General features: G+C 36.0%; 1 long non-coding RNA gene across 1 annotated transcript; it reads left to right on the plus strand.

Annotated features, from left to right (window-relative positions):
* Positions 1–2,318: 2,318 nt before the first annotated feature.
* Positions 2,319–6,599, plus strand: LOC122190518. Its single transcript, XR_006182163.1, has 3 exons — positions 2,319–2,357; positions 4,949–5,041; positions 6,190–6,599. It is a non-coding gene; the product is annotated as an uncharacterized LOC122190518 (long non-coding RNA).
* The last annotated feature ends 5,382 nt before the right edge of the window (positions 6,600–11,981 follow it).

Below are 11,981 nucleotides of genomic sequence, written 5' to 3' on the forward strand. Positions count from 1 at the left end.
TTTATCTGATATTTTTGGATGGATGGTTTGCTTTTCCTTGAAGCAGATAAGTGTGCTTTTTTACTCCATGCCTTCATTCATTTTCACACCTTTTTCCCCCAGAGCTCAGTACTGAGTCCACTCCTATTCAAAATCTTTATCAATGATCTTGATGAGAGTTTGAGTGGTAGAAAGGTATTACAGATGTACCTAGATAAACTAGATTGATGAGCCAATGTAAACTATATAAGTTTCAATAAGGCCAAGTGTCGGGACCTGCATTTTGATTACAACAATCCCAAGCAACCCTACAGGCTTGGGGAGGAGTGGCTGGAAAGGTGCCTGATGGAAAGGAATCTTGGTGTACTGATGGACAGTCAGCTGAATATGAGCCAGCAGTGTGCCCAGGTGACGAAGAGGGCCAATGGCATCCTGGCTTGTATCAGGAATGGTATGGTAAGCAGGACTAGGGAAATCATCCTGCCCCTTACTTGGCAGTGGTGAGGCCTCACCTCGAGTACTGTGTTCAGTTTTGGGCACCTCAGTACAGAGAGGACACTGAGGTGCTGGAGCAGGTCCAAAGAAGGACAACAAGGCTTGCGAGGGGCTTGGAGAATATGCCCTATGAAGAGTGACTGAACGAACCAGGGCTGTTTAGTCCGGGGAAAAGGAAGCTGAGGGGAGACCTTATTGCTGTCTTCCAATACCTGAAAGATGCTTACAGTGAGAGTGGGGTTGGTCTCTTCTCACTGGTGACAGGATGAGAGGAAATGGCCTCAATTTGCGCTAGGGTAAGTTTAGGTTGGATATCAGGAGAAACTTCTTTACAGAAAGGGTGGTTAAACATTGGAATAGGCTCCCCAGGGAGGTGGTTGAGTCACCATCCCTGAATGTGTTTAAAATCCGTTTGGATGTGGTGCTCAGGGACATGATTTGTTAGAATTAGGGTAGTATGGTTAAGTTAGGTTGTGGTTGGACTTGATGATCTTTAAGGTCTTTTCGAACCTGAGTGATTCTATGATTCTGATTTAATTCTTATTGAAGAAGTGATAGAATGTGCACCTTTGAGCAGTATTATGTACTAACTCTAACTTCCACAAACAGATGTACTTACCGAATACATTGACAGTAATAATCTTTGCCAGTGTTCAAAGTTCTGTTGTGAAAAGTCCTAGAAAACAAAACCCTCTAGTAGAACTCCTCACTGCTTGAAATCCTTTCTGCTGGCCTGAGCTTGTTACTCAACAAATGCAGTTTGCTGACAGTGATTTAAAGCCAGACACCATAGTATATTAAAATATAATCCCTTTGATAGAATGAATACAAATCAAAAGTGAAAGCATAGCTGGCACCTCTGAGTATAAAACATCGTATTGGTGCTAAACTGGCTACAGATATTAGAATAAACCGTGTTTGACAGTGAAAAAAGACCTTAGGCAATGTACCTAGCATCACATCAAAGGGAGACTGAAACCATCTTTCTGTTACATATAGTTATTGATCACTGAGATAAAACTACAGTAAACAAAATACACTGAATATGTCAGCCTGTGCTGCTTATCTTTCTCAAGCAGGCCACTGACATCTCTCAAGAGCAAGTAGGTTGGCACTTGAAAGCTATGTAAGACTTCAAAGGAAATATTACACTGGAAAGGAGTCTTGGGAAACAGTGCTAGAAAAAGTCTGAAGAAAATCAAAGTACCATTCAGAGAAACAGCGGGACATACACTACATAGCTTTTCACTTCAGTTTTGACTGTGAAAAGTTCTGTTCTTTTTACTTTGGTAGGATGCCACAAGGAGCATCCTTGAAAAAAAAAAAAAAGGCTTTTAACTTTTAGCCTGGCTCAACAGTATAACCTTGCTGACTGAAGGAGGCAACAATCATCTTACTGTTTACTTGGTGCTATGCTATAAAATACCATACACCTTTTTTAAAACATTTCATTATTTTCATATTAAATTTCTTATTATGCTTTTGTAAAGTGTTAGAAGAGAATTAATTTTAAATGTGTATCCAGTTTTCATTTAACTATAGTGCACAGAAAGAATGAATTGAGAAATAAAATAAAAATTCCAACAGCAAACACAAACCCCTAAGCTAAGGGTGTGACTTTAACATGTTCATTTTCAGAATATTCAGACTTCAACAAATGTATGGAAACTGCTGAATCACATCCTGAACCTCTGATTGACCACCTGAGGCAAGCAATGAGTCAACACTGGGAGCACAGGTGAAGGCAATTCTCCTGTGCTACTGGAAGGGGTGAAGCCTTGCTCCACCTCTCCTAGACCCATTTAAGATCTGACTACTTCTGGGGAGGGATCTCTTTTGGAGATTGCTTCTCTTGGAGCCTTCTCAGCAAGTTTAGGATAAGGGTAAGCTTTCCATCCATTCTTTAGTGTGATAATTTGTTGAGCCTGACCTTCTTGTGTATTTCTTAATTGCAACATCTGTATATTCGTTGATTATGCAATAGGGCTTTGAAAGTCGCAAGTTGTTAAACTATGTTTCGTTGTCAAATGTACCACTGGGATGTTTGTGGTTAGTTAACAGGTGATAGTACCAAAGGAAGGTTTCAGAGTTTTTTTTTTTATTTTTTTTTTATTTTTATTTTTTCTTTCATTGTAAGCAATAATTCTTAAAGCAGTTTTTTCATCCTTATGAAGGTGTGTGCCATAGCACATTCACACACTACCACCATTCACTTTCAAGCTGCTTGAGAATAAGGTACTTTTATAGTGTCTCTCACTCTTTACTTCGGGCCTAAACAAAGTAAAACAATCAAGGAAACAAAACAACAGCATAACCACCACCAAATTAACAAGATTTTAGAAACCTTTTTTCAATGATCATATTGAAATTAAGTGTTTTTTCAAGTTTAGCCTGTGTATACTGAAACACACTGAGTAAAAAGAAAGTTATTGGCAGAGTCATGATCAGCGCTAATGTTATTAGCTCTCTAATACAGTTACAGCTACTGTTTACTCTATCGAATAGTATAAATGCCTTCTCAGGATCAAGTGTTTTCAAAATCCAGTTTTTACAAATGCATTTTGTTGTCATAAGCATATTTATTTGTTTCTGATTATGTATTTATGCAAACTTATGCTGGAGATTGTTATGGATACTTATTGTCTGAGAACAGTATGGCCAGTAGAAGGGACTCACAAAAAACAAACACAACGCCCCTTCCCTGTTAATGCTAAAGCTAAAAGCAATTTGAACTTGCTGTACGTGGTATTAATAAGTATTTTCTGACAAAATAATATAGGGTGAGTCTTCTAAAGCAAATGACTTCATGGTCTTGATGATTTGTAAAACTCTAATTGGAAATATGTGATGTTAATGAGGAATTGAGTAATAATTCTTTATTACACTTGTCAGAAGACTGTAAACAGGGGGAAAGGCAATGTAAAGCTCCATCCCACATTACTGCATAATATGTTAATAAAATGTGCAACTAAAATTCCAATACATATTAAAGTTACCAACAGTGTGCTTCTCTACTGATTAGTATTTCTGTATTGGCTTTTGTTTGGTGAAAGAGCACAGATAACATAAAAAGACATTCACCTTTTTAGGGTTAATTTCTGTTAACAGTATTCTGCATCAAGGAACATTTTGAACAGGGATATAACCTACTTGCCTGAAATTGCTAATCTCTGAACTTCAGAGTATACTGAAGGCCTAGTCAAAGAAGATGCCAGAACGTCAGGCAAAACCTCCCCACAAGATTCTGCTAAATAAATTTGTACTAACTTATTGTGAACAATCTGAGTTCACTGTCTCTTAGAATTTTTCAGTCTATAACTGGAGAAATGACCGTTTGCACGTGACGCAGAAACAGAAGTAATGTGGAGAATTGTCTCAATGTTTAAAGAAACTGCTCCTTGTTGGTCTTCTACAGCTGTGCTGCTTTATTATAAATAAAAATTTGCTTCTGCCCCTGTTTAGCATATTTTCCTTCAAATAAGTCTTAAGTTAGTTCTTGGAGGTAATTGAATTATGTAAGTAAGAAAGCCAGAAGCAGATGTGAAAACTCAGGAAAAAGGAAATAAATGAATTGATAGCCCCCAACAGAAAACAGGCTTTATAGCTGTTTTATTTTCTGTGAGGCACTTTCTTCTTGGTCCCAGTTTGACAGAATATTTATCCCATGTGTTATTTAAGGCAAATAAATAGTCTAATTGACTTCAATGGGACTACTCTTGTTTAAGGAATCACATGGGTTTAAATACCTTATTGGATCAGAATACTAAGCGTTGAGATTTTCACTGGCTGGATGGAGACTTGCTATTGAGTTGCTGTTTTTACTACTGTGGCAATAAAACTTGAAACTCCTCTGAATGCACTGAGATGGGGACTTTCAGACTAAAAATGGAAATGTGTGAAACTTTGTTATTGTTCATACATTTTCCTCACATTCATAGCTCATGCCTAGAAATTAGTTATGCAGACACTCACCTTGGACACACTTCTGTGTATATGCATTTATATAGATGGTCCCAAGTCATCACATTTTAAATCTTTAGATTAAGAATGAAAAATTTCTACCGAAAGAAAAAAGGATCTGGAAACTACATGTTTTTGGTGATGAAGTATATGTTTGAGAGTCAATTACTTAGCATAGATTCCATCGGACACTATTTCCAAGGTCAGTGGATGCTGACTTTCCTGTTTCTGTGCTGTGGCTCAGACATAAAACCTGACTACTACATATGAGTGTATTGCTAAAAATTATTTTAGTACATGTTGTTGTGTATGTATTCTAGTTTTAACTATAATGTGTCAGCTTAAGCCTCTTTCCTCAAGTTTCTTTTGTTATGTTTGACATTTTGTTGTGGCTGTACAGTCTGCTACTGTGGCTTACTTGAGGCAGAGAAACTCCTTAAGGCACGTTTCAATTATCTCATGCAAAAGTTCTTGTTTAAAACAGAAATTTTATTTTTCCTAATGAAATTCATAGGTTATGAAGTTCAAGGTGGATGTGAAGAGACAAAAGTGCTGTGCCTCAGACACAAAATTACATCAAAATGTGATAATTCTGGTGAGGCTGAAGGTATGTGCTTATAGCCATCTGGAGAGCACCTTTAAAATGAACTCTTGTGCTGAAACTTTTAATGGCAAAGGGTTATTCTGATGCTCTGATTCAAAGAGACAGTCCTGTAAAGTAGAGTAAGTTCCATAGTGTAGCTGGTTTTAGGACAATCTGCTGACTCTGCTCAAAATTGACTATGTAGTCACCAAAAGTTCCTTCCAACCTCAATGGTTTCTTGAGTCTGAATCAACATTTGCATTTCAATCACCTTGAAGGTGGGGGAATGGGTTCACTTCAGGCATGGATTTCTTCCTTTTAGAAGACTAACAGTTGGCTTTACTGTTGATGAAGGCTGAAGGGAATGATGTGCACTGCCTTTTTCCATTATTGGTTTTACTTATTGCTGTGTATGTTCATTGGATAACAGCAGGGAAGCCACTGCCCATCTAACTCTGCTAGTAGCAAAATACAGGCATATGCTAACAATCCCAATATCCAGGTCAACATACAACAGTTTCAAACAGTTACAGAATAGTATATAATCCATCACATTCAGGCTAAATAACTGGATTTAATAGAGTACTTAGATTTTATAAGCATTTGAAATAGCAGTTGGTTAGTAAAACCCTATAAAACTGAGGTTTTATAGTAATACAATATGTATGTATCCATTACACAACTAATCCTGTCTGAATTTGCTTTTAACAATCAGTTAGTATTTATTGATTGTATTGCCCAATAACTGTCTAGTTAAATTCATAACTGGAAAACTTAATTTGAAGTGGCACTAGTAGTTTCTCATTCAAAGTGAAATAAAAAGTGTAATATATGTGACATATCTTTGAAAAAAAAATCATCAGAACTATTGAAGCACATTTATTGAACAAGACTTTTCAATTTCATTTTGTTCATTACGGTCAGTGAGACAATCATATAACATTTCTTCCTGTTTAAGTAGGAAATGCAGCTCAGAGACTGTCTACTCACTGACAGACTTATTGCCTATATGGAAAAAAAGAAATTGCATTGCAGAGAAGGATTCATTAGAACATTAAAACACCACAACTATAGTTTCTCTTGCTACGTTTCTCTTTGCAAAATTTTTTGAGTATCTGAATAGTGTGAAGTAATGGGGAGAGCAGTACAATTTTTTTTTTTTTTTTTTTTAGATTGATTAAATCAACTTTGGGGGTTGGACTCGATGATTTCTGGAAGCCCCTTCCAACCCCTGTGATTCTGTAACTACAAACTACTCGGCTGCAATTGTTGAATGTGATGCAGAGATAGTGATTTCTTGCAATACTTGCACCTTTGCTTTCAGTGTATTTCAATGGGAAAAAATCCTGATTAAAAGCAGCAGGTAGAACAGTTTTGCTTTATGACGCCAGAAATCAGAGTCCTTCTGAATCCTATGTGGAGCAGAGGGCTCCTACAATCTGCTGAATAAAATGGGAAGCTATGCATCATTTAGATTGTAAGTACAGATTGTGGAATAGCCCAGTTGTCTTATGTGTCAAATATTAGATATGTTTGGACTTTTTGAGCACATAGAATTCAAGCATTAAATGAGGTATTTAAAGCACTGCAGGAGTAGAATCTAATTTAGACTATATTTTCAGCTGAAATGTAAATGTAGCAGTTTAGATACTGTTCATATCTGATTTACTTGCAGAAAGTTTGGAGAGCTGAGACACAGATGATCTCAACTAGTTGTTTATCTTGCTTCTTTCACAGAGCACGATGTTTCTTCCAGTGTATAGAAACCTTTTCACTATGGAAGTATTTGATTAATAAAAGTTGTAATGGAGGGAAATTGTCACTTTTTGAAGGAAAAGAAACACGCAACTTGACTGCTCAAATAAATGCTCTATATCCAGTAAATGATCTATATCCAGTCACCCAAGTACTGAGCTTGAATTTGTCATATTAATGTGTGTGTGTGTGTGTGTGTGTGTATATATATATATATACACAACAAATGTGTTACATGTCATGTTGCATAGAATCCAATTGTTCCATTAAAAATATTAAAGATAAAATAGTTGTTAAAATAAGCCCTTTTCAATGTTTTTATACATAACCTTAAATTCAATAGCTAGTAGAATTTTCTCATTATGAAGGACATGATTAATACTCTGTGAGATTAGGAAAATGTGGCTGGTGAAATGACTTTCTATTTTATTTTAACATCTTCAGGGTCAGTAGCCTAAAGCAAGTTCAATTAAACATCTTTATTTTTAATTTAAAATATTGTCTGGCTCATACTTTAACACTTCATCTGGAGGCTCTATATTTCTGGATGAACTGTTTTTGAACATTTAAATATTCAAGAAAAGCTGTCAGAACACCTGTGAAGTTAAGATCTATGTGGAAAAAATAAATTTTATTCTATACTCACACTTTCCATTAAAATGTATCTATGCCGAAGTTAATAATGCTCCAGAGTTTTACACAGCAATTACTGCTCTAGTTCTACAAAAAAAATTTGGACTCTTTGTATGTACAGCCTGAGTTGTCTGGATACTTTGTTGAGGACTTAAAGTTATAATGTTCTCATCTGTAATTCTATTTTCTTTCTATTTTCTTTTTCTTATATGCGTATTTGACACACCAGGAAAATTTCCAAGAGACAGGAGAGTATCATAAATGCAATAATGAAAGCAAGGTAAATAGAGTATTCTAGCACAGGTATAAATATAAATTCTTAAATAAGGGAAAATAAGACGGTACAATAAACAAACTGAATACCATTAGGGTTGCAAGGAATGCCTCAGACCAAATTAATACAGGAAAGAATGCAAACTTCATTTATTGTCTTCCTGGGAGCAGGGAAAGGCAGATTGAAATGTTGAAAATTGTTCCTTTCCAGAAATATGATTAAAAGTTGTCATTCTGAAAATCCATGTAAAATGGGATAAAACATAATACAGAACTACTGAAATGCTTTGTTTTCCTTTTCACCTTTATTTCAACTCATTTTGTATGTAAAGATGCAATGATATGTCATACTTGAAGGTAAAGTAAAAAGAAATAGCTCCTGTTTAATGGTTAAAATTATGTTGTCCTGAAGCACTTGAATCAAAGAAAACAATTGAAGACACGCTGTAATGGCTCTCCAGTTCTAGAAGCAACTATATGACATTGAGTTCCTGCGTATGGACTTATCTGCTGATTCACACATAAAGGAACAACAAGAACTGGAAATACCTGATCATTTATGCACACTTTTTACCTGCCAAAAGGATATAAATGCAATTTACTTCAGTTCTTAAACCACAGTTGATTTCATGAAAAATATTCATAGGTGTCATAGGTATGGGCTGGTGTAGTTATTCTTCTTCTTAAAGTCTCATAAGATGCTGTGTTTCAGATTTGTGATGGAAACCAGTGGTCACAATGTGCTCGTTCTTCTTGTTGCACAGCAGTGCTTGAACAGAGCCACGGTGTTTTCAGCTTCTCATGCTTTTCTGCCAGTAAGGAACTGGGAGTGCCAAGCAGCAGGGATGGGACACAGCCAGGACAGCTGACCCCAACCCATCAAGGGATATCCCATACCATATGGAATCATGTTCAGCAATATATGCTGGGGAAAGAAGGAGGAGAAGGGGGATAGCAGGAGTGATAGCACTTATCTTTACACATAATGAGCTCTGCTTTTCTGGAAGTGGCTGAACATCTGCTTTATACTGGAAAGTAGCAAATGAATTACAAATTTTTCTTTGTTTGCACACAACTTTTTGTTTACCTGTTAATTGTCTTTATCTCAATTCACAAGTTCTAGCACGTTTTCCTTTGATTCTCTCCCCTGCCCTGCAAGGGGAGTGAACAAATGGCCATGTGATGCTACTAGGCTTACACCACCACAAGTTCAACAAATATTGGAAATTCTCATTTAGAAGGCTTGCTATGCCTATAATTAAGTGTATTTAAAAAAAAAATAAATAAATGTGAAATCACTCTATTTCTTTCCAAGAAGCTTCACATCTTTACTGTTGAAGTAAGATATTGCTACCCCTTTCTCTTTGTTCTAGACTGAAATTTAAGTCTCCTGTACTGATGAAGAACTGTGAATTATAAATACTATAGCTATAATAAGTAAGGTGTAACAGATTAACAGGTTTCCAATCTTAATATTCTTTTTGTTATTAACTAATTATATAACTTGTGTTCTATTTCTACTTTTTGCAGAAACAATGCTTAGGTCCTTCTCAAAAGATCTTCCTATCAATAAACCATTTTTCTGAGTATTAGCAATGTGAAAAAGAAACTCTGCAGAACAGTAGACAAGTTATGTAGCAAGTTTAATAACCACTCTAAAACTTCTATTTAATTGCTTTAAGTGTAAACCTGCCAGTCAAGACACAAAAATGTGTATTGTGCTACTAGTAAAGTCACTGTAGGAATTATAATTTGATATTTGCACAATATGAAATGAAATCTGAGTTGATGCTGTGACAGCCAAGGAAAATCATAGAGGGGTAATTTAAATTTCACTATTTCAAATGGTTTTTGAAGCTAAAATCTATTTTTATAACCTCAGTGACAAAAGGAAATGTGGAGAAAATATAAGAAATGTTTACAAGTACATGCTCCACATACTAAAATTCTCTTTATGACTGTCAGTTTGAGTCTTGGCCCTGGTGGTTGGAAGTTCTACTAAAGTAATTTTTTTGCTCTAAAACTATTCTACAGTGGGGCCTGTGAAAAGTTGATAATTCATTCATGTTTGCCTGTATTTCTTTTCTTAGATAGAAGTTTTGAAGGTAGGCAAGATTTGTCTGTATTTTGAAAACCATTATTAACCTAGGCAGACAATAAAAGCAGGTGACAAAGTGAGTTCATGAGCAACTATGTAGATCCTTTATGCTTATTAAAAATACCTGTATTTTTCCTAGGCATTAAGGAAAAATGTCTGTCCTTCAAGTAAAAATCTCAGTTCTTGCAATATGAAAACATCATCTCCATTATCTACTCTTCTTGCACTGTGTTAGTTCTTTTTAATTTCTGTAAAAAAAAAAAGAAAAATTACCAGAATTCAAGGGTACGTCTATATGTAGATGATATACATGTTCTTGCTATTCTTTTCTAGTACACGTTTTAACTGTATTTGGTGCAAAAGTCTTGAGAAACGTGGGATCCCTTGAGAAATTTTAGTCTTTTCTTCATGTTTCTGAAGAGATGTACTCCAAGAGTATTCTTGGAACGTTCAGGGAGCTTGCTGAACATACATTAACAGGATCAAGTTCTTCACTGATATCTCAGAACGACAGCAGTTACTGTATATGAGCCAGGTGTTTAGGAACCTCCAATAAAAAAAATAAATCATGAGCTCTGGATTTTTTTTTTTTGCCTGTTTCTCCCATCCGGAAGATTATCTTAACCACCACCATTGTGCAGTGTAATTTCCAATCTTTAGATAAAGACTTCCTGATTTTTTTTTCATCTCTTCTAGTTAAATGAATCAGCAAAATGTGTATTATTTCTTAGGGAAGGTATGCAGTGAAAGAAGTGCTTAGCTCTGAAGTCATGGCAAGTAGTATTATCAGCTGAGATGAAGAGCATTATTTTTGTTATTGCTCTTTTTCTTGGTAAGATAATATATAGAAGCCAGACACTAGAACAGGATAACAGGTTTCACAGTTCTTATACGATCACCTTAACTCTGTCACAAAGCAAAACATTATTTCTTCATCTATATCCACTGACAAGTCCTCAATCTGCTCTGTCTCAACTCTTTTCTACAGTGTGATACGTCTTCAGCAAGGCCCTGTCTCCCACTTGGACTTCATGGGGTTTTAGGTATGTCCTTAAATTTCTAGAGACTTGCTGTAAATCTTCATTTCTGAGACAAATTTATCTGTTCTTGGAGCACCTACTCTTCTCCAGCAGTAAAAGTGTCTGTGCATATTTAGATACTGGGCCAGTCCAAGAAAATGCATGAGTTGAGATTTCAGAGTGACTACTCCTATGCAATAGTTCCCATATTTCTTTGTCCTTAGCTGGAAAAGAACTTAAAAATACAGCCAAAAATTTTTGCTTTTAATCAATCTCAATAAAGAGTACAAGATTTATAAATCAAACCCTGAAGCTACTCATTTTCCCTTCTTACATTAGAAATCTGTGGTATTGCTTTGAAAGTACTGATATAATTGCTTTTTTGTACACAGTTTTATTGCATGGATTTTTTCCTTATTTTATAGATTGTTTAAATTTTCATTTGGATGACACTTTAAAAAGAATTACTGAAATTTAGTTTGAATTAAAATTAATACAGATTTATACATATCTAAAGAAATTTTCACCTTTTATTGGCAGAACAGATGGTTCATAAGAAGTACAAATTATGTACATTAATCATGCAAATAGGTTTAATGTGCTGATCTCTCACAGGCTCTATATGTATACACTTTAGCATACTACTGAGATTACTGTAGAACCATGGAATATCCTGAGTTGGAAGGGACCAACAGGGATCAAGGCCAACCTGTGGCTTCACACAGGTTCATCCAAAATTAAAAGCGTGTCTGAGAGCATTGATCAAATGATTCTTCTTTCCAGCAAGCTTGAGGCCCTGGCCACTACCCTGGGGAGCAAGTTTCGGTGTCTGACTGCTATCTGAGTGTTTTTCCTGATATCCAACCTGAGCCTTGAATCTCCCCTGATGCAGCTGCATGCATCATTGCTGAGATCATTGTTACTATCATTGTTACTAAAGAGAAGAGGCCTGCCCCTAATCTCCCTTTGTAAGGAAGTTGTAGTCCTCATGGGGACTCCCCTCAATCTCCTCTTCTCTGGGCTGAATAGTTCAATGGATGTCAGCCATTCCCCAGGATAGTCATGCCCTCTGGACCCTTCACTGTCTTTGAAAGCTCTCTGCTGGTTTCACGTCCTTCCTGTGGTACCCAAAACTGTTCACAGTACTTGAGGTAAAGCCACTGCAGCTCATAGCAGTACAGGACAA

Source organism: Lagopus leucura, unplaced genomic scaffold (genome assembly GCF_019238085.1).
Source record: "Lagopus leucura isolate 7727_CA_CO unplaced genomic scaffold, USGS_WTPT01 Super-Scaffold_100159, whole genome shotgun sequence".
Taxonomy (NCBI): domain Eukaryota; kingdom Metazoa; phylum Chordata; class Aves; order Galliformes; family Phasianidae; genus Lagopus; species Lagopus leucura.